Source organism: Labeo rohita, chromosome 10 (genome assembly GCF_022985175.1).
Source record: "Labeo rohita strain BAU-BD-2019 chromosome 10, IGBB_LRoh.1.0, whole genome shotgun sequence".
Classification (NCBI taxonomy): Eukaryota; Metazoa; Chordata; class Actinopteri; order Cypriniformes; family Cyprinidae; genus Labeo; species Labeo rohita.
In genome coordinates, this window is record NC_066878.1 from 9,740,101 (window position 1) to 9,762,042 (window position 21,942).

A 21,942-nucleotide genomic window follows, 5' to 3' on the forward strand; every position below is an offset into this window, starting at 1 on the left:
GAAATTAGTTGTTCAGGTGCTGTAAAGGGAACCCTAAGGTCACATTGAAAGGCTGTGCTAGTACTGGAAGATCTCTTTGTAACATTCCAGTGACCTTAAACTCTCACTCTGGAAGCCATTACCTAAAATTACCTCAGTATCAAAGGCTTTTTTTCTGTCTTTTTTTTGGTCTCCTGTCTGCTTTTCAGTGCTAACAGTTCTCCCCGGCCAGCACAGACGCAACAGTGAAATTATCGCCTTTGGATCATCTGTGCTTAATGCTCGCTTCAGTGATTTGAATCAAGTGCACAAACTCAAGTGGAAAAGAACAATGAGGCTGGTTAAGTAAATTAGGCAGGAAGAAGCAATGGTGCTTTTCCTGTTTTTGAAAGCCAAACGTTTCTGTTGACCATAATTCAAAATTCAAAGTTAAAGACAACATGAAATACGTATCCCAACACATTTTACTCACAGTATGCAAAGTGATGTATTTCCAAACATATGTAGGCTTATATATAGGATATAACAAGATGGGGTTAAAAGCACACATAAACACACAAATATATGGGCCATTCTACAGAACTGGTCCAAACTGTTATCCCACAACCAAAAAAAAAAAAAAAACACATTTAAAAACCATTTAAGTATTAAAATCTTAGATGTTTACTAAGATCCTTTTAATATGCATTGAAACCCACAGTAATAGCGATATGGTGAGTAGATAAGTCTCTGTAATTTTGAGGTAAATGTGTTCAAACACCGAACAACATTTTTCTCAAACATTTTTGGGAGTTATTCCATAACACTTAGTTTTTATATGTGCACAACTGTTCAGAACTGTGCTAGCTACACATGTGCTGATTAGCATCTTTGAGCTACGTTCAAAAGTATCTAAAATTGTCACTACCGAAACATTTGGTGGCATTTCGGTACACTCATAAAAATGATTCTTCAACACTGTTCAGATTATTTTAAAAAATCCTTTTCATTTAACACCACTGTGTTAGGATTCCCATTTATACAATTGCATTGTGTTAAACTGACTTGAAACAGCTGCATTGGTACAACTCAATATTTTCATTTTGAAAGAACGTTTCAATTAAATAGGCCAAAAATACCATTTGATGCTTGTTCAATTTGCTTAATCCAGCACAATTTTTTCAACCACTTTACTTAATTAATTTGAGTTGAGAGTACATAAATTATTTTACGTGTGTAACTAGGAAGTGGATTTCCCATTCCCATCATGCTTTGCATGCTTTGTACAAAAAGAGTCAATGTTGAAATGTTATTTTATGCATTTTTTAATTAAGATGATACAATTGGGAGACTTGTTCATGTTTAATGTTCTTTAATGTTTGTATTTAAAACAGTTTCTGGAGAGTAAATGTTTTTGGGGGTTACCATTGTGGTGAAGTGTAGAGCATGAGCTTGGGTTGAGGACCTGCTAATGTGAGTTAAAGTTGTTTTAATAATAAAATAAACAACTACTTTGGGCATGCTATGGAAAGCCATATTATAGCTAATGCCTAAAGTTAAGTACATCAAATATGTAATTTTTTGAGTGTAGAAGGATTTCTGCCTAGTTATTTGTTTTCCAGTTAAATGTTTTAGTTTGAGCATAAAATAATCACTTCAAAAATGTATCAATTTCATTTAAACTATATTTGATCAAATTGAGTTGGCCCAACTCAATTACATTTCATTGCATGAATTTAATTTTTATGAGCTGGAGTTACACATATTTATTGGATGGAAATCCTGCCCTTAATTAAATTGAGTTCATCCAATGAATTATTTTTTTGAGTGTAGTGACGTTTTTGTTTTTTGGGGTATTATCAAATAAAATTGTCACTACCATAACAGTCACGACCAAAACATGTCATCATTGTTTGTCGGGTAGTGACAAAAGGGAACACATAATCCTCATATTTGGGGGAAATAAACCACATTTTAGTGCACATTTTTACTATTTTAGTATTTTAATAGTGTTTAATAGTGTAGTATGTGGGTTAAAATTCTGTGATGTGATGTGGTTACTACCAAAATATTACTGTCTGTACTGAAAATGTGCTGTCATGACAGAAAAATGGGATGTTTTGTCAAAAATAAAATATACTGAATTGTCAACCAAGATGTTATGATAGTATTGGTTCAATGTGTATTCAAATTAATGAATCCTTAGTTTGAAATCAGTATGATCAACTTTTTGCCTTTTACAAAAAGAAAAATACAACAAATCTCATAAATCACACTTGAAATATTGTTAAAATTATAACTGTTATTGATTTACCTCTGAAAACGTTTTAATAAAATACAATATATATATATATTTATAAGGACGATGTAAGCAAAATCTTAATAGATCAATATAACCCTTCTTATTAAATTATATATTACTGTGTTTCGGTAGTGACAAATTTGAGAAGTGGACACATATTCCAAAACTTTCTGAAAATACAATATGAGAATTAACCGCACAATTACCTTGCTTATTATACAATTTGCATACATACAAAATGTATGGAAAAAGACATTTTTTATATACTGGCCCATATACACACACTGCTGTTCAAAATTAAAATCTAATTTATTCCTGGGATGCAAAGCTGAATTGTCAGCATACTACACTGTAAAATATAAAAAACACAATTTACTGGGTCAGCTTAAAATAATTTGTTACCCTGCTGCCGTAAAATTTTAAGTTCAGTCAACTAAAATAAGTTTATTCAACTTGAAATGTTAAGTTGTACTAAGTAACAACTTAGATATTTGTGTTTGCTAAACTTAACAGATGGGTAAGTAACCCAGCTGCCTTAAAATGTTGAGTTGATTCAACTCAAATATCTTAAGTTGTCACTTAGTATAATTTAACATTTCAAGTTGAATAAACTTTTTTTTTGAGTTGACTGAACTTAAAATTTTAAGGCAGCCAGGTTACAAATTATTTTAAGTTGACTCAACAAATTGTTTTTTACAGTGTACAGTCTTCAGTCTCACATGATCCAGACATATATGCTGGTTTGCTGGTAAAGAAACATTTCTTATTATTATCAGCACAAAAAAATGTGTGTAAACTGTGATATATATATATATTTTTTTAAACAATATTCATGTTCAAATTTGTTTGTGGTTTACTGATTATTTTAATGATTATTTTAATGCCTCTTTAATAGACCTACAAAAGCATTTTCCCCAATTATTTCCACTTAAAATCTTTGTGAAGCTATGAAGTTTTTAGTATTCACAGTTGCAAAAACACTTTTAAACTTAACACTCCCAGTGTTGCTATAACTTGTTCAGTGAACTGCACTGCCACGTTGCATTAATTACACACATATTTAATGCTTTATGACACATGGCAGGATGTTACTTCACAATACACTGAGAAATACTGAGGGGAAAATTGCATTTTGATAGATTTAGGTTTCACTTCAGGTAGTAATTAGAACTTCTTTGTTGCAACCAAACAAGAAAACAGACAGCATTCTTTGTTTATTTGTGCTCTCATGTCTGTTACTTGATGTTCAGAGACAGTTCCTGTCATTCAAAGCAATGCGGTTTCACTGCCAGCTTCCTCACATGGATGTAGTCAAAACTTGACTTATGATTTTTATGACTCGTAATGATTTGAGTAACTTGATGTTACTCAAATCATTACGGTCAATCATCTCAGAGAAACTGGCAAAGGCCAACACTGACACATAAGCACGGTCCTCGATATCATATTTACACTCGATCAAGAAATCAAAATGACAGATACTAATTGTTTTTTTTTTCTGGTGGTTAGTAATCATCTCTGGCTCATTCACATCAATCCTAGTGGCTTATCCAATCAAAATGACGCCCATTCATAGTAGTAACTGCCTGAGCACTTGGCAAGCTCACATGGAAGAAACCATAACATGCCAAACCCAGAAGAGAACAGCCGTGCCGTATAAAACGTCCCTTCACCCACACAAAACACTAGTTACACTGATTACACGTTGCTTTTATGCCATAGTCGAGAATTCATTTTTTACTGAAAATTCACATCTACACTGTGAATCATGTGTGAAATCAGAAGTGAAAAGATCATTGTGGGTTAAAACAAGTTTAATGTAGTCTTAAAAGATAAATTATCCTTGCCTTGTCTTTCTTTGTTTACCCTGTGAGCCATAGGATGTTTGTTAGCATGTTAGCATCCTTCTCAAATATAACATGACAAACCTCCATTAGCATCTGTTTGAGATTTTGACACGGTAATCTCAAACATATTGAGCCATGGTTGGCATGTTTTGTGATTATTTTTATAGCAATGAACTACGAAACATTGATATTTATTAAACTCTTGTAATACTGAGTTATGAGGAAAACTGACGTCTGGACACATTGTTTCTTCTGTTTTATGACACATGTCTTTTGTATGGCAACTAACGTTGACAGTTTGCCACTCAGGTAATGCGCAGTTTCCTCTGAAGTTTATTGTGTTCGCAACACATGAGCTCAGTGTTTCCGCATTGTTAAATTGGTATTTAAAGGAGCCAAATGTAAAGTCAGCTATATTAACTACAGCATTACAACAATGATTTTGCCATCTGTGCTGTTAGAACACCACTTGTTCTTTGCTGCCAGGGGACAATATGAAAGAAAATGAAAGCTCCTTGCGTTATGAGATAGTTTAACCTACCGGTTATTAAAAATAGATGTTTGAGAAGATATCAGTGCGATGTTAATGTCTTCTCACGATGGTTTTCGAGCCCTGAAGAACCTTAAAGGAAAGAAAACAGTCTTAGTGCCGCGAATGAAGCCAGTATCGCATTAGCAAAGCTTCCGTTCTCTCTCCACCAACAATAGACGCCTTTTCCTGGTTTATTACAGAATTTCCTCCAAGGTTGCATTTTTTCCTTTCTTCAGTGTTTGTGAAGCAGCACAGGTTTTTCTGAATTACTGGTTCCTTATGTGTTGCTTTAAAGAAGAACAAATACATTGAAAGTCAATTAGCACATAACATTTTTAAAAAGCTAAGGCTAATGGGTGAGTTCTCACCAGGAGATTTCCGTGACGCAGAAAACATGAACGGAATAACGGAATCCAGTCATAAAAATAGAATTTACTGTATAACGCGGAATGTCGCAGTGCACTTAAAGGGATAGTTCCCCCAAAGATGTTTATGTTGTTCCAAACCTGTAAGACCTTGGTTTATCTTTGGAACCCAAATTAAGATATTTTTGCTGAAATCTGAGAGCTTTCTGACCTTGCGTAGACAGAGACGTAACTACCACGTTCAAGGCCCTAAAAGGTAGTAAAGACATTATTTTTGTTTTCATTGTGCATAAAAACTACTCTTGTAACTTCATAAAATTAAGGTTGAACCACTGATGTCACAACTATTTTAACAATATCCTTACTACCATCCTGGGCCTTGAACGTTGTAGTTACGTTGGTGAAACAACATGAGGGTGAGTAATTAATGAGAGAATTTTCAGTTTTGGATAAACTATCCCTTTAAATGAAATGGTGATATGAATAGCATCTGTGAATATTAAACCGTATGTTAATCCAAGGTTCATTATGTTGTTATTTAATGTTTAACATATTTAACTAAATTATTGTGTGTAATTTTCTGGATACAAGATTACAGCTACTTTTTTCAGTGGAGATAAACATGGTCAGTTAATACTGACATGCCAAGAAAAAACATCTACAGAATGAACAAACTTCTCAGGCTGTTTTCAGGGCAGCGTCTGATTCTGCTTATGTTGACCTGGACGGAGTTGTGTGTGTATACATTTTGTCAGACAGACAGGAAGACAGAGGTGGTAGTAGAGGTAGAGATATATACCCTGGGACGGAAATGGGAGAATGTCGCCTGGCGCCCCCACATTCCTCCAGGACTCTCACAGTCGGGCTCCACAGGTCCTGGTTAAACACTCGAAAGTGATAAGTGAAACTCTGACACATATGGGCAATGACTCACACTTAACAACTGGGTGGACAAACTGGCACTGTTCTGCTCCACAGCCTGTGTTGCCCTCAAACTTCATGCTTCTTGTTTGTGCCAACACGATAAGTCAGTTAACTGTACTGTAGTCAGATATATGTAGTATCCAAAATCGCTTGCTATTCCCTATATAAGTGTCAGTCATTTTCAATTTTGTTGTCTGAATTGTGGGTTGTTCCTTTTCCCCTCTACAAATCCTTCTATAAATTCCTAAACTACTGAGGTTTTTTGTGCAATTTACTGTAACTCTCCTTGATGAGTATGACTAACTCTGGTAGGGCTGTCGTGATTCATCAATTCAGTTTGAGTACTGGATTTTACAAAATCCTGGATTGCATTTTGCCCATGTTGAGTAACCAGCAAATTACTGGAAGTGGCACATTCCACAGTTGAGAATCCATGAAACGCATTATTAGACTGATTTCCAAGGCTGCATGATATATTAAACTCATTGAAAAATTTTATAAAGCATAAAGCTATTTTGAATTCATAAACGCTACAATTCAGTTATATAAATATATGCAATGCATGTTTAATACTGTATATCGTTTTAATTAAGTATGTGAGTCTCAGAGCGGCATTATTCACAGTAAATGCTGCTCCACACAAACTGTAACGTTAATCATTTAGCATCTCAACTTCCATCTCTGTGTATTGGTGCGAGTTTGGGTTTATTATAACATTCATCTGGGAATGCAACATGCGCCATTTCATCAGATTTGTATAGTAAATATGACCCTGGACCACACAACCAGTCATAGGGTCAATTTTTGGAAATTGAGATTTATACATTTTCTGAAAGCTGAATAAATAAGCTTTCCATTGATGTATGTTGTTAGGATAGGACAACTATTTAAATAACTATAACTATTTGAAAATCTGGAATCTGAGGGTGCAAAAAAAATCTAAATATTAAGAAAGTTGCCTTTTAAAGTTGTCCAAATTAAGTTCTTAGCAATGCATATTACGATAGGAAATTTACAAAATATCTTCATGAAACATGATCTTTACTTAATATCCTAACAATTTTTGGCATACAAGAAAAATGTAGGTCAACAATTTTGACCCATACAATGCATTTTTGGCTATTGCTACAAATATACCAATGCTACTTAAGACTGGTTTTGTGGTCCAGGGTCACAAATGATTTTTAAACCTACGCAAACACAGGAGAATACATCAATATCTTTCTCAATATGCTAATTTACCACGATTTCAAAACAAAGGGCTAAACCCTCACTCTGAGTTTACGTTTTAATGTCCACATATTTAAAAAAAATTACAGTGGCTGTAGCATTTCTGTTGTATAGAAATGGGCAAATATTAAAGATTAAGTGGACAGTTGAATTAAATGTTGTTTACTCAATATTAAACAAGGATTAGATCGTGCTGTAAAGTGTAAAAATGATCTTCAGACCGCTGGCGCACCCTGCAGGCATTTGTTGTAATGCGTAATATACATTAGCTTTGTTATTTAAAATACATTATGCATTTTTAACAGTTTTGTTCAATAAAACCATATAATTGCTTGCTTATGATACTTGAATGAACTAATTATTATTTACTCATTGTTATTATATATGTATTTTAAATGAGAGCTCCACTTCCAGAACGACAGTTTACAAATAATTTACTCACCCTCTTGTCATCCAAGATGTTCATGTCTTTCTGTCTTCAGTCGTAAAGAAATTATGGTTTTTGAAGAGAGCATTTCAGTATCTTTTTCTGTATAATGGACTTCAATGGTGCCCCGATTTTGAACTTGCAAAATGCAGTTTAAATGCAGCTTCAAAGTGCTCTAAACAATCCCATCCGCAGAAGAAGGATCTTATCTAACGAAACGATCCATAATTTTTTTCGAAAAATAAAAATTTGTATACTTTTTAAGCACAAAAGCTTGTGTAGCACTAGCTCAGGGATGCGCATCCACGACGCTAACGTTACATACTAATCACGTCTTAGTTCATCATCTGTGTACTCCGGCTCAAAAAAGGTAGGATATGGTGAAAAACTCCATCTTATTTTCTCCTACAACTTTAGAATCGTCTGACATCGTTGTACCTTTTTGTTTGTAAACAACGTTCGACTTTTTACTTCCACTTACTTGACACGTTCGCTTTGTAAACACTGGGTCTGTAGTTCCGCCTACGTTGCGCGTGACCTTTTGACGTGTTCCGCAGTACGTAGCGTTGTGGACGAGCATCCCAGAGCCTGTGCTACACATGCTTTTGTGCTTAAAAAGTATACAAAGTTTTATTTTTAGAAAAAAATGACAGATCGTCTCGCTAGATAAGACCCTTCTTCCGCGGATGGGATTGTTTAGAGCCCTTTGAAGCTGCATTTAAACTACATTTTGCAAGTTCTAAATCTGGGCCCCATTGAAGTCCATTATATGGAAAAAAAATACTGAAATGCTTTCTTCAAAAACCATCATTTCTTCACAACTGAAGACAGAAAGACATGAACATCTTGGATGACATGGTGGTGAGTAAATTATTTGTGTATTTTTCTTCTGGAAGTGGACTTCTCCTTTAAGTCATTTTAAAGGCTGATATTCATTTAGGTCTATTTTTATCACTACAAAAAAATAATTATTTTAATCTGAATACTGATTACTCGTCAGAATAATTGTCTGTTTACTCGATTAGCAAAATAATCATTAGTGACAGCCCTAAATTCTTGACTAACTAATGGATGTGAAAGTTTCAAGATCTAGCAAATATAAGCTTAATAAATGTCAATTGTTGCCACCAAATGAACCCAGTGCCCCCAAAAACTCTCTTTTGGTTTTAACTCAGAAATATGCTTTTCTAAATGTTGGAACATAGTGAGGTGTGCCAAACATGTGAAGCTGTTCACTCCAAAGTTGTTCGAGTGACGTTTGTAGGGTAGAATTTTTTTGGACTTTTGCAAAACTTGGACCATGGATTTGTTTATTGTTCCATGAGAGAATGATGAATAACTTAAGACTGTGATTCTGTCTCCGATAAGAAGAGGTCAGAGAGTTGCTTGGCCAAGGCTACACATGAGCTTAAACAAACTTGCTGTGTTGATCTGTTTATACCTTGACTGTTTATCTATAGCACAAAGGTTGTTGAGTTGATAACGGACTGGTCCTGGCAAGAATATCGTGCCTCATTATGAGAGAATTATTCTGGTAGTGCTTTGTCCAAAATGTTTGGTAGAACACCAAAAATTCAAATGTAATTTTGTCAGTATTCAATGAAAATCTCTTTCTAATGTGTCATATGGCTGATTATTTTTTACAAGATACAAGAACTGCAGCATTTCAGTGAAAATTTTCAGTCAGTAGCAACTTTTTATTCACTAAAAATATGCAAGAGAGTGTATTTTGTGTGTTCAACAGGCAACTCTGTAACTAGTTAGCTCTAGCAACCCAACTAAGATGACATTTACAGAAGAAACCACTATAATGTTGTTATTAGCCAGTCTGGGTCATGAATCCTGATTTGTTTGATGGTTGTATTCGATCGCAGAGACCGTTTAAAGGCAGAGCCGTGTCGATATGTGCAAAAGGCTGCAATGAGAAAAAATTGTTCTTGTATGTGTGTCTGCGTGCATGTGTTTAGAGAGAGAAGATGGCTGGGGTATTAACTAACCTCATGCACACAGAGGCCATTGTGCGCTCTGGATTTGGTGACTAACCCAATCTGACGGCCCGGTTTCGAATAGGCCTGCAGGGAACCAAGTGTTTAAGGTAGAAATTTACAAGGCTATGTTGTTTCTTCATCCCCTGCTATTCCGTCTCTCTGGAGAGAAATGTTGAAGCCACCCCTCCGCACCTCCCAGTCTCCATAAACGTCAGCCTTCTCAATCTCACATCCATTGTAGTAAATGTAAAAGTTGTGAAGTTCACAGAAGTTGGCAGCTATTTCCTCAACATTGTTGTATTTGACCGTAGCAATGTGAGAACCAGCTGAACGTGTCATTCGGAATTATAATACTGTCGTGATATATCCTTTTGAGCGTTTGATATTGAGATCAATGAGTTGACTAGTGGAATGTGCTCACATTTGTTTTCTTCAAAGTGATGGAGGTGTTTTGACCCCCTCATGTTCTGTCAATCCTGGGATGTTTGTTAAACATGCATTCTTGTTGTCACCCTGCTCAAGAGGTCAAAAGGTCAAATCCAGTAACTGATTGGTATGAAGCTGTGCATCTTTAATTTCATAAACTATAAAGCTCTGGGGTTTTAAAGATGTTCTGGGTAACTTCATCCTTCAAATTAGTAATCTCTGCACCTGTGTACATGGGCCCGACAGTCAGAGTTAAAGGCATAGTTCACCCAAAAATGAAAATTCGCCCTCATGTCGTTCCAAACCCGTAAGACCTTTGTTCATCTTCGGAACACAAATTAAGATATTTTTGATGCAATTTTTGACCCTGCACAGACAGCAACTGACATGTTCAAGGCCCAGAAAGGTAGTAAGGACATGATTAAAATAGTCCATGTGACATCAGTGGTTCAACCGTAATGTTATGAAACTACGAGAATACTTTTTGTGCGCAAACAAAACAAAAATAACGACTTTATTCAACAATTTCTTGTCTTCTGTGTCAGTTTTTGACACGCGTTCATGAGAGTACGATGACGCATGTTTCACCACCATAATGAAAGATTTTTATGTAAAATCTGTTGACAAAAATATAACAGGATTGTTTTTATTTAGAATTTTTTTATTTTGTTTCTGTTAATTGAAAGAAAGCAAAAATTATTAAATATAAAATAAAAATATAATAAATTACAAAAAATAAAAATAAATTTATTATTTTCATATCAAGACAAGACGAGCATTTGACATACAAAGTATACAAATTGTATTATTTTTATGAATACGTTCATCTAAGTTCAAAATCTGGGCACCATATCAGTCCATTATATGGAGAAAAATGCTGAAATGTTTTCCTCAAAAAACATAATTTCTTTATGTTTCCTTTAAATGGAAATGACAAAAGGACATAATGAAATTTAAATGAAAATTAAAATGAAAACTGACAAAAAAAACAAAAAAACAAAACACTAAATCAAAACAAAATTTATCTAAGTTAATGTTTATTTTATATACAGTACATACACACAAATTAACATTAGTCGATACAGTGGACAAACCTGAACTAACAATTAGCCATATTTAAAAATTAAAGGATGATTGCACCATGATTTACTCACGTTCAAGCCATCCTAGGTGTTTATGACTTTCTACTTTCAGACGAATACGAATTATTTAAAAAAATGTCCTGGCTCCTTCAAGCTTTATAATGGCAGTAAATGGCTGTTGAATTTAAATGCTGAACTTGTTGAATTTCTCACCAGGGCTTACGCTACACCTACGTCATCTGCTGGAGCGCCACTCTCTTGTGACCACATGTATGACAGCAGAAGATAGAAGTTACAGTTTATAAAGTTTTAAATAAGGATATTTTTCTTCTTACACAAACACATTGGTTCACTTCAGAAGGCCTTTATTAACCTCCGGGAGCCATGTGGAGTACTTTTATGATGGATGGATGCACTTTATTGGACTTCAAAATCTCAACACCCATTCACTGCCATTATAAAGCTTGGAAGAGCCAGGACATTTTTTTAATATAACTCCGATTGTATTAATTTGGAAGAAAAAAGTCTTATACACCTAGGATGGCTTGAGGGTGAGTAAATCATGGGGTAATTAAAATTTTTGTGTGAACTATCCCTTTAACATGAATTAGATTGATAAATTGTTGCATAAACTAATGTTGGAAAATTGAACCTTATTGTAAAAGTGCCATAGCAGCCACCTACAATACCCTGGTTTCATATGACTATCATGCAAAGCAAACAAAGTGAGCACAGCTCCTCAAAAGTGAAAACTTCATGTGGCTATGACAATATCGCATTAGTACTAAAGCAGCTGAAGAAAGAACATTAGGTGTCTCATCACGAGTTCTCTCGCTCACAAGTTTTTTCTCTGCCTTTTATCTCACACCCAGTGCTGAGCTGAGCTGAACATGACCCCGCCATGGACTGCCAGCTAAGCTTGATTAGAGGATCTCTGTCTCTTATCTGGGGACTCTGTAGAAAAAAGAGAGATGGCAGGAGACAGAGAGAGAATGTATAGAAGTTGCTTGCAGTATTGTCCTTGTAGAGGTCAGGAGCATTTCAGAGGGGCGGTGTTAAACTGAATCAGAAGAGAATGAACTTGTTACATACATCAGCTTAATTCTGAATGAAACCATCCAAGTGGAATTCATATGTGAGGTACAGATTGAACTTTGCTGACCAACACACAAAGACACTCCCACAGGGTCATCTCCAGGCTGGAAATACGTGCAGCTTGGGAGTCAATGAAGGGGCAGACGGAACTTTCAATTCCGGGAGTCTTCCTGGGACAGGAAAAGAGAATGTACGGAGCAGAGACTTTTGGAAGGAAGTGCTCATTTGAAACATGCTGCTTTGTCTTCTGCTTTTCAGCAAAATATTAAGAAGATGCCGAGCTGTTCCTATTCACAGTAGCTTTGTTTTCGCAGAGGGAACTCAGAGGCAAACAGTCATAACAAGCAGCTTTTGAACAATACCACCAGAGCCAATTCTTATCGCTCTGTCTTTTCTTTTTTTTTTTCTTTCTTTTTTTAGTTTTTTTGTACTTGCCCTATTTTGGCAGAGCATTTGGCCTGTAAGTGCAGATTCTGGGTTTAAAGACAAGTTATGATTTTTTTGCAATAATTTATTTTGTTTTGCAGCAAGACAAATGCAGTATGTGCAGTATATCACTGGATATCACTGACTGCAGAGTTTATTGGAAAAAAATTGATGCAAAAAAGTAATGTTCTTAATCATAACTTTTGTCTTGATTTCTGGTAAAAATATATATATATATATTTATGCTTTATGTTTTTATAAAGATAAATATACTTGCGGATTGCATGATAAGTTAATTAATTGTTAATTAAAACAGGAAATATGTATTTGCAGATTGCTAATTATTATTATATATTATATTATATTATATTATATTATATATTTAATAGTAATAGTAATATTTAATAATAAGTCTTAAATGTTTATACATCTATTTAAATATTCTTAATAAGTAAATAAATAATAAATAAATAAAAGAAAACAAGAAACAACTATTTACAGATTACTAATTACTAGTAGTAATATAATAATATTGTGTTGTTGGTTATTATATTATATTATATTATATTATATAAAAAAATCTCTATTTAAAGGTTAATACTTCTCTTATTTTTGCTTGGATTTGCTTGTAAAATAAGTTAAAAAAATAGTTTAAATATTTATACCTATCTATTTAAACAAGGTCAATAATCTTTAAAACAATAATAAAACAAGAAACAACTATTTGCAGATTATAATTAGTAGTAATATAATAATGTTATGTTGTTTGTTATATTATACTATAAAAAAAATTATATTATATAATAAAACAGCTCTAATTCAAGGTCATTAATTATCTTATCTTTCTTGTATTTGCTTGTAAAATAAGTGAAAAAAGATTAAATGTTTATCAATTTAAATGATAAATAATCTTAAAAACAACTATTTGAGGACTACTAATTATTAGTAGTAATATAATACTTTTGTGTTGTTGTTTGTTATTATTATATTATATTATATTATATTATATTTATTATTAAGTAATATTCAAGGTTATTAATTATCTTATTTTTGCTTGTATTTGCTTGTAAAATAAAATATTAAATATTAAAAAAATGGTTTATATGTAAGGATAAATATTCTTCAAAAAATAAAGATAAAACATTAAACTATTTGCAGATTGCTAATTATTAGTAACAGTAATAATAATTATATATATGTATATATATATATATATATATATATATTTTACATTATTAATAATAAGCACTAATGCTCTCATTTTTGCTTGAAAAGTTAAAAGTTAAAAATTGTAATTCTTTCATCTATTTGCTCACAGTGGTAAACACCTCTAGACAGCCCTCTTAAATAATAAAGCGTTGGACTTAAAGGTCCAACTGATTTGATCAGAGCCCACCCTGAAACCCAAATCCACTTTAGAGGACTTTGATCAGCTAATCACCTTCCTGCTAGTCCCGTTTGACTGCACATATCATGTGATGATGAGAGCTTTGCACCCTGACTAGAAGTCTTTTATTTTGTTGGCAGCTCAGAGGCCCAGAGGCACAGTGATTCAAAGATAATCTCATCCTCCTCGGCTGATATTGGCACACACAACTACTCTACTCTCTCTCATTTTTCCAAAACATACTCCTTAACTCCTTGTTTGCATCCCATGTGTGGGAATGTGTGAGGGAGAGTGTTGCTCCGTGCGCTTCTCCAACCTCAATCTCACGTCATCTCCTCTGTGTGTGTCAGTGATGGATCTATTGTAACGGGTTCGATCAAACCGGCTGTGGGGACCCAGCAGGTGCGAGAAACGAACATCCACCCAGTGTGGGTCCCGTCCCGTCCCGGGAGATGTCTGCAGAGGGGGTCCCTGTTATGTCTACGTGGTTTAATGTGATAGCTGGCTTTGTTTGCAGTGTTGTGACAGATGTGTTGTGTTATAATGGGACTCATAAAGCAACAGTTTTGGGAAAGGATTAATTCTGAGATAATGCAGAAGAGAGACTTGAGCATAAAGAGGGTTTCATTTTCATTTCCAGGACAGAGGCAGCACTAATGCTGATGAGAGCAGCAATAATTGAAACAATAGGACTTACAGCAGCACTTTTTCATGCCTGTCATACCACAAATATGGCAGTTAAATGGCAAGAGGCAGTTTCAGATATATGAGGGATTATTGGTGCAGAATTGTGGGTGTGATGTACTGAGATGGTATCTTTGGAGTTAATCACAAATGTAAGAAAACAGACAGTGTGGGAGCCTCAAAGGCATCTTTTGTAATTGAGGTCATGATGATGTCATGCTCCTCATCTCTTTTATGAGACACTGACTTTATAGACAGTCTACAGCTGGAGAATTTAGGAACTCTTCTTTTCTCTCATCTCCTCTCCAACTTCTGTTTTCCTTCTTTGGTGAATCTAATGAAAACCTTAATGAACATCAAAAGACAATTAAACTTGTTACCTGTTATGTAAATTTTATATATATATATATATATATATAAAAACAAGGGCAGTTAAAGCAATTAAACTACAAGAAACAATTTCAATAGTGGAAAAAGGCTTAAAAATATATTATTATTTATTATATACTTGTAAATGCAATATTTACTATAGGGGACTTTTTCTTATTTTATAGAAATGTGTATGTAAAATACATATATGTATACATATATGCATATATATAATATATGTGTGTGTTTGTGAAAATAATTATTTATAAAATAATAAATATTTTATAAATAAATTATATATATTTTTTTCTATTTTCTATTTTTTTTCTATTTTCTATTTTATAAAAAAGTTATTGCAACTTTTTACTTTTTATCTAATAATTCTGCCTTTTTTCTCAGAGTTGCATGATATAAACTTGCAATTGCGAATTATAGCGTCAGAATTGCGTGTTGTAAATTCGCAATTGCGAACTATAATGTCAGAATTGTGAGATATACACTTGCAATTACAAATTATAATGTCAGAATTGCATGATATAAACTCGCAATTGTGAATTATAGCATCAGAATTGCGATATAAACGCAGTTGTGAATTGCGACATCAGAATTGCGTGATATAAACTTGCAATTGTGAATTATAACATCAGAATTGCGAGATATAAATTCATGAGTTATAAAGTAAGAATTAATTGATATGAACTCGCTATAGCAAATTATAAAGTCAAAATTAATTGATATAAACTCACAATTATGACTTTTTCTCTCGCAATTGTGAGTTTATATCTTTCAATTCTGACTTTTTTTCTCGCAATTCTGACTTTTTTTTCTGAATTTTGAGATACAAACTCGCAATTCTGAGAAAAAAAAAGTCACAATTGCTGGATATAAACTCTTGTTGAGTTTGAAAATTTTGAGTTTATATCTTGTAGTTCCAGCTTTATTTATCAGAATTGCGACTTATTTTCTCAGATTTGTGATCTTACCATTCTGACTTATAACTCGCAACTTTAGAACTTTAGAATTTTGCTGGGCAGAGTGGCGTGCCATGTATTTTCGAGTCATATTTTTAGCCATTTTTCTCCTTTAGCCAAAACCCGAAAATTAATTTTTGGCAGGCGAAATTTCGGTGCATCCCTAATCTTGACTATATGCATTGAAAAAGGAAACATCTGTAATGTACAGAAATGCACTTATTTCTTTATGGTTGTTTTAACATTTGCTGTAAACCCATTTGTTTGGTAATAAGAGTTGGCAGTGCAGGCAGTGTTTTGTTTTTGTTCCTCAGGGGACGATTCCAATTAGACTGATGTCAAACACTGGTCAGATAAAAGCTTCCACTGGTAATGTTTTCTAATAACCATTTGCACAAAGTGACCACCTTAACAAAAACAAAATATGTTGTTTCTGAGAATTACACCTTTTATTTTGCTTACTCCTCCTGAAGTGCAGGCCCAGCTTGGATCAGTGTGCTTTAAGGTCGAGCGATTTTGCAAGGACAAGGTCTTGATTTACCGTTCCCTTGGATGGTTCTCGCACCCGCACGCACATACAAACACACGTGTGCTTGTGCACGCATGTTACTCATCTCTCCCTCGCTCGGCTCTCGGCCCGACTCTCTACGTCCCAGCTGGAGCCTCACGACCTTTGACTCGTGCGCTATCTTGCGCTCAGCCGGCTTGTTTTTCTTGGCCATTCCCAGAGCGTTAGGTAGCCAAAAGTGAAGAAAATAGAGTGCAAGTGGGACCAAGCTGGTGTGCGCTGTCTGGAGGATGTTTGTGTGTGTGTGGGACGGTGTGCGTCTGTGCCTGCAAGCGATTTATATGGCCGAACTTCTTGTAAGTTTTGTTATGGATGCATATGGGTGCACAGGAAGTGCTGTACCACTCTGATAATTTATGACCTGTTTTCCACAAGGGAGAGACTTAATTATCTGCTGAGCATGTGGTGTAAACCATCGTGGTTTACTTTGATCCCATCCGTCCGTGTCCAAAGGCTGTGCCTAGGCTGGTGCGTTTTAGACAAGGAGGCACTAACAGTTACATCCGGACAGCAGGGATTCACTGACAGCTTTATTTCAGTTTGTGTGCCCCTGCTAAGCTCCTCGGAAGCCCTTTCACAACAACAACAGGGCACCCCTGAGGTAACAGGTGCTTTGCAAGTTTGAATTCTCCCCCAAACCCCCCTTTGAGAGGCGCATGTGTGAGGAGTTGGGGATTGATTGAGGAGCATGTGTGCGTTTAGGGGGGCTGGGGGGCTAAATGCTCAGATCTAATTATAATTTATAGCCAGAGAGATAATGACTTCAATTACTGTATAAAATCGACTGGGTGTAGCGCAAGAGAGTGATTTTACTGCTCAAAGGTTGTTCGTTCAAAGCTCAAGGGAATGAATTCAGTTTCAGTATCAAATGTTTCTCCTAAGTATAGACATGAATGAATCAATAGTTGACATACAGTATGAGTATATAGTTATAACAATGCATATAGCAGTAAATAACCTGACTGTTTTTAAGGATCAGTTCACCCCAGAATGAAAATTTCCTTATAATTTACTCACCCCCATGTCATCCAAGATGTTCATGTCTTTCTTTCTTCGGTCGAAAAGAAATTAAGGTTTTTGAGGAAAACATTCCAGGATTTTTCTCTATATAGTGGACTTCAATGGGAAACAATGGATTGAGGGTCCAAATTGCAGTTTTAATGCAGCTTCAAAAGACTCTACGTGATCCCAGTCGAGAAATAAGGGTCTTATCTAGCGAAACAATAGGCCATTTTCTAAAAAAAAATTCAAATACGCTACCAGTCAAAAGTTTTTGAACAGTAAGATTTTTAATGTTTTTTTAAGGAAGTCTCTTCTGCTCACCAAGCCTGCATTTATTTGATCCAAAGCAAAAATAGTACAATTTTGAAATATTTTATTATTTAAAATAACTGTTTTCTATTTGAATATATTTTAAAATGTAATTTATTTCTGTGATCAAAGCTGAATTTTCAGCATCTTCACTCCAGTCTTCAGTGTTACATGATCCTTCAGAAATCATTCTAATATGCTGATTTGCTGTTCAAGAAACATTTATTATTATTATTAGCAATATTTAAAACAGCTGAATACTCTTTTTTTGGGAAAGAAATTTTAGAAATGAATAATTTTATTTAACAAGGATGCTTTAAATTGATCAAAAGTGATGATAAAGACATTTATAATGTTACAGTCTACTCAGAGTCAACATAATAATAATAATAATAATAATAATAATAATAATAATAAATGTTTTTGAGCAGCAAATCAGAATATTAGAATGATTTCTGAAGGATCGTGACTGGAGTAATGATGCTAAAAATTCAGCTTTTAAATCACAGGAATAAATTGCATTTTAAAACATATTCAAAAAAGAAAAAAGTTATTTTAAATAGTACAAATATTTCCAAATGTTACTGTTTTCGCTGTCCTTCGGATCAAATAAATACAGGCTTGGTGAGCAGAAGAGACTTTTTAAAAAACATTTAAAATCTTACTGTTCAAAAACTTTTGACTGTTAGTGTATATACACTTTTAAACCATAAATGCTCGTCTTCCTCGTCTAGAGATATTGAAGAGATCTTTTTTTCTTTATCCTCTAGGGAACGTTAACCTGCTTGGAATGTGGTCTGAATAAACTGCGGCTAGTTTTCTATCTCTGATTCCATAACTCTCCGTGTAACTCCTTTCAGCTACAAGATAGCTCAAATAAATAATGTCCTGTTCCACCATCAGCGTAATACATTAACACAGAGCTTTAGTAGTGTAAAATGGAATGTCTTATTGTTTGACGTTGTTTCAAGACATCTTCCGTCTCTTCATCTGTCTCTGCTCCCCAAACAGTCTTTCCTCCATTAATCCACGTCCTCCAGTTAATGTTCCCCGGGGTCCTGATCGTTGATTCATATTCACACAGCTCCGCTGGGACCCCGACTGGGATTTTAACCCTTTGAATCTTTGTTGAATTGATATGCTATATGGTATTTCCTTCGGAGTAACTTCAAACAGCGCTTCTATTTCCACACTCACAAAGGTCTTGATCGGTCAGCGCAGTGTAAATCAGGTTAAGCGAACTATACTGCGCCCTTACAAAAACAAAATCTAGTTATTGTTCGACTGAGAGCAATATGTCACTTTAACCTTGGATTTTGGCGGCTTACGCAGTTGTCAGCTATCAATTGGCCGGCATTTATTGTGATTTCTGTGGTCATAAAAGTGTGCGTGAGTCACCTTCTACAATCTGCTGTGTGTGTTCACACCGGCCTAATTCAATATGGCTTCCATTAGACAGATTGGTGAGGTTCTGCTCAAGTGTTTTTCAAGGCCTTAATGCTAAGCAGGACTCTCAAGGGAGGTGCTTTCTCTCTCCCTTCCCCCATTTCAGCCTTCTAATCACCTATTTTCTCCTGTTTTCCCATCTTGCCTCCTTTTTTCCTCTATTTCTTCTGTCTTTTTAACTTTGCATTGTGTAAGTGAATTGTGAACAGCATTTGTGCCTGCGACCTTTGTCTCAACCTAAAGTATGGATTCGTTCACCCTCTGTGTTATTCAACTTCCTTTACAATACAACAAACACGAGCATCAGTAAATGCTAAATCAGCTTTAAATTATGGCTGGGCTACCAAAATTAATCATATAACAGCAGTTATTCTGTTTGCTATTTATTAAAAATAATATCACAAAATGTAACGTCACACATTAGAGTTGGTAAGTTCAATTCATTTCCATGAATCAATTCAATCTGTCCATTTCAGTGAATCACTTCCACAAGTTAATTTGCATAATCAATTGCAAATGTTAAACAAAAATTTGAGCACCAAATCCTTATACTAAAATTATGGTAAAAAATGTATGTATTTATTAGTGTTGTCAAACGAATAGTAGTTTTTGTTTACATAATATATGTGTGTGTACTGTGTATATTTATTACGTATATATTAATACACACAGGTGCATGTATATATTTATGAAAAATGTTATGTTTATATATAAATATATATATATATATATATATATACATATAAATACATGTAAATATTTTCAAAATATATATGTGTGTGTGTTTATAAATATAAAATAAATATACACGGCACACACATATGTAAACAAAAACTTTATTTTGGATGCGATTAATCGTTTGATGGCACTAATATTTATATCAAAATATATATTTACAAATATTATTCATAGTCCTTATGTAGCATTTTCTATGTATCATCATGTTTTAGTAATATATTGTTACTTATTTCTGTGTATTGGTAAACTGGTATCTATAAATTTATATTAATATAATATTAATATTATTTTTACTGTATTTTGTTTTAATATTTTAAATTAATATATAGTAAATACATTTATTATATAATAATTAATTATATTTTTCTAAATATTATCAAATGTCTGAAAAATATTGATATAAAAATGTGTTTAGTTACATTGCACAACCTAACAAATTTATGATTAAATATTAAATATTTAATGAGATTCAATATTTCTGTGTATTGTTATATTGGTACTTAAAAAATTAATAATATTTTTGATTAAATATGTAGTTTTGATATAAATATATAAACATTTTACCATACTTTTGGTGCTCAAGAATTGTTTTTTATTATTATCTGTGTTGAAAATAGTTGTGGTGGTTTGTAGAAATCATTTTGGTAGTTTTTGATGAATAGAAATAACATTTTTGATCAATTTAATTTAATAATTAAATGTTACAAAGTTAAAATAATTTTTACAAAATATCTTCATAGAACATAATCTTTACTTAATTTCCTAATAATTTTTGACATAAAAGAAATCGATTACTTTGACTCATACAATGTATTGTTGGCTATTGCTACGAATATACCTGTGCTACTTACGACTGGTTTTGTGGTCCAGGGTCACATATAAAACCTGTATTTTTTTAATATTATTTATGAATTATTCTTTTTCATTTAGATGGTCTGTGCAGTAGGTCTCTATGTTGTAAGCCCACATCAAAGGGCATTTCGCAAAAGCAGGGCTCTGGTTGTGAAATTGCCGAACTTCATATTTACTCGTATTAAAGTAATTTCTGTCACAGTCAAAGAACAGAGAAAACTCTTACACACACTTGCAACTCAATGACCAGCCCTTGAACTGACCTCACAGGTTACAGTAGGTGGTCCCATGACTTCTGGAAACTTGAAGTTGTAGTAGAAAACCGAAAGGAATGCCAGGAATGAAGTGGGTATGCATCTCAAAAAGTTAGTCGGTAGACATTTTTCTTTTCTGTGGTAAAACTATGGGAACTAAGGTCAAGGGATGTGGTTTTAAATGATTTCCATCTTTCATGGGGCTCCATCATGGGGTGGCGATAAGACCTAAGTCATTAGCTACATGAGATAGGAAAATGATGTAGAACCAACCCGCTCACTCCATACTTTGGTCTGTACTCTCTGGGGTAATTGATTTCAGGCCTCAGATGTTTTTTTTTCTTCTTACAGAGGTTAAATATGACTCTTCCTTAAGTATTTTTTCCTAGATTCAGTCATATGTGAGGAATAGTTCTTGTTAGCATTTTTTCTCAAGTACTATACTGTGTGTTTTCCATTCTCGAAACATATGGCACTAACCATTCAGAAACAGTTCCAGTTTGTGCTTAACAGGTCATGTTTTATGCCACAGAGCATTTTGATTCATCCAAGTGATTTGAGTATTTCGTCATTTCACTAAAAAGATTTGCTCGCTGAATCACTCAAAAGACCTTTTTTAAGGTTTCATCACCAGTATGTTGTTTGTTAGTGAATCATTCACCCAAATAATTAAAAAAACACATACAGTTGAAGTCAAAAGTTTACATACACCTTGCAGAATATGCAAAATGTTCATTATTTTACCAAAGTAAGAGGGCTC

The 21,942-nt window shown here is 34.0% G+C and overlaps 1 protein-coding gene and 1 long non-coding RNA gene across 2 annotated transcripts in view; one reads left to right on the forward strand and one right to left on the reverse strand.

The window, feature by feature from the left end:
- The window catches only part of LOC127172494 (uncharacterized), a 171,160-nt gene that overhangs the window by 148,510 nt on the left and 708 nt on the right, over positions 1 to 21,942 (reverse strand). The window lies entirely within an intron of this gene.
- The window catches only part of dchs1b (dachsous cadherin-related 1b), a 124,364-nt gene that overhangs the window by 50,949 nt on the left and 51,473 nt on the right, over positions 1 to 21,942 (forward strand). The window lies entirely within an intron of this gene.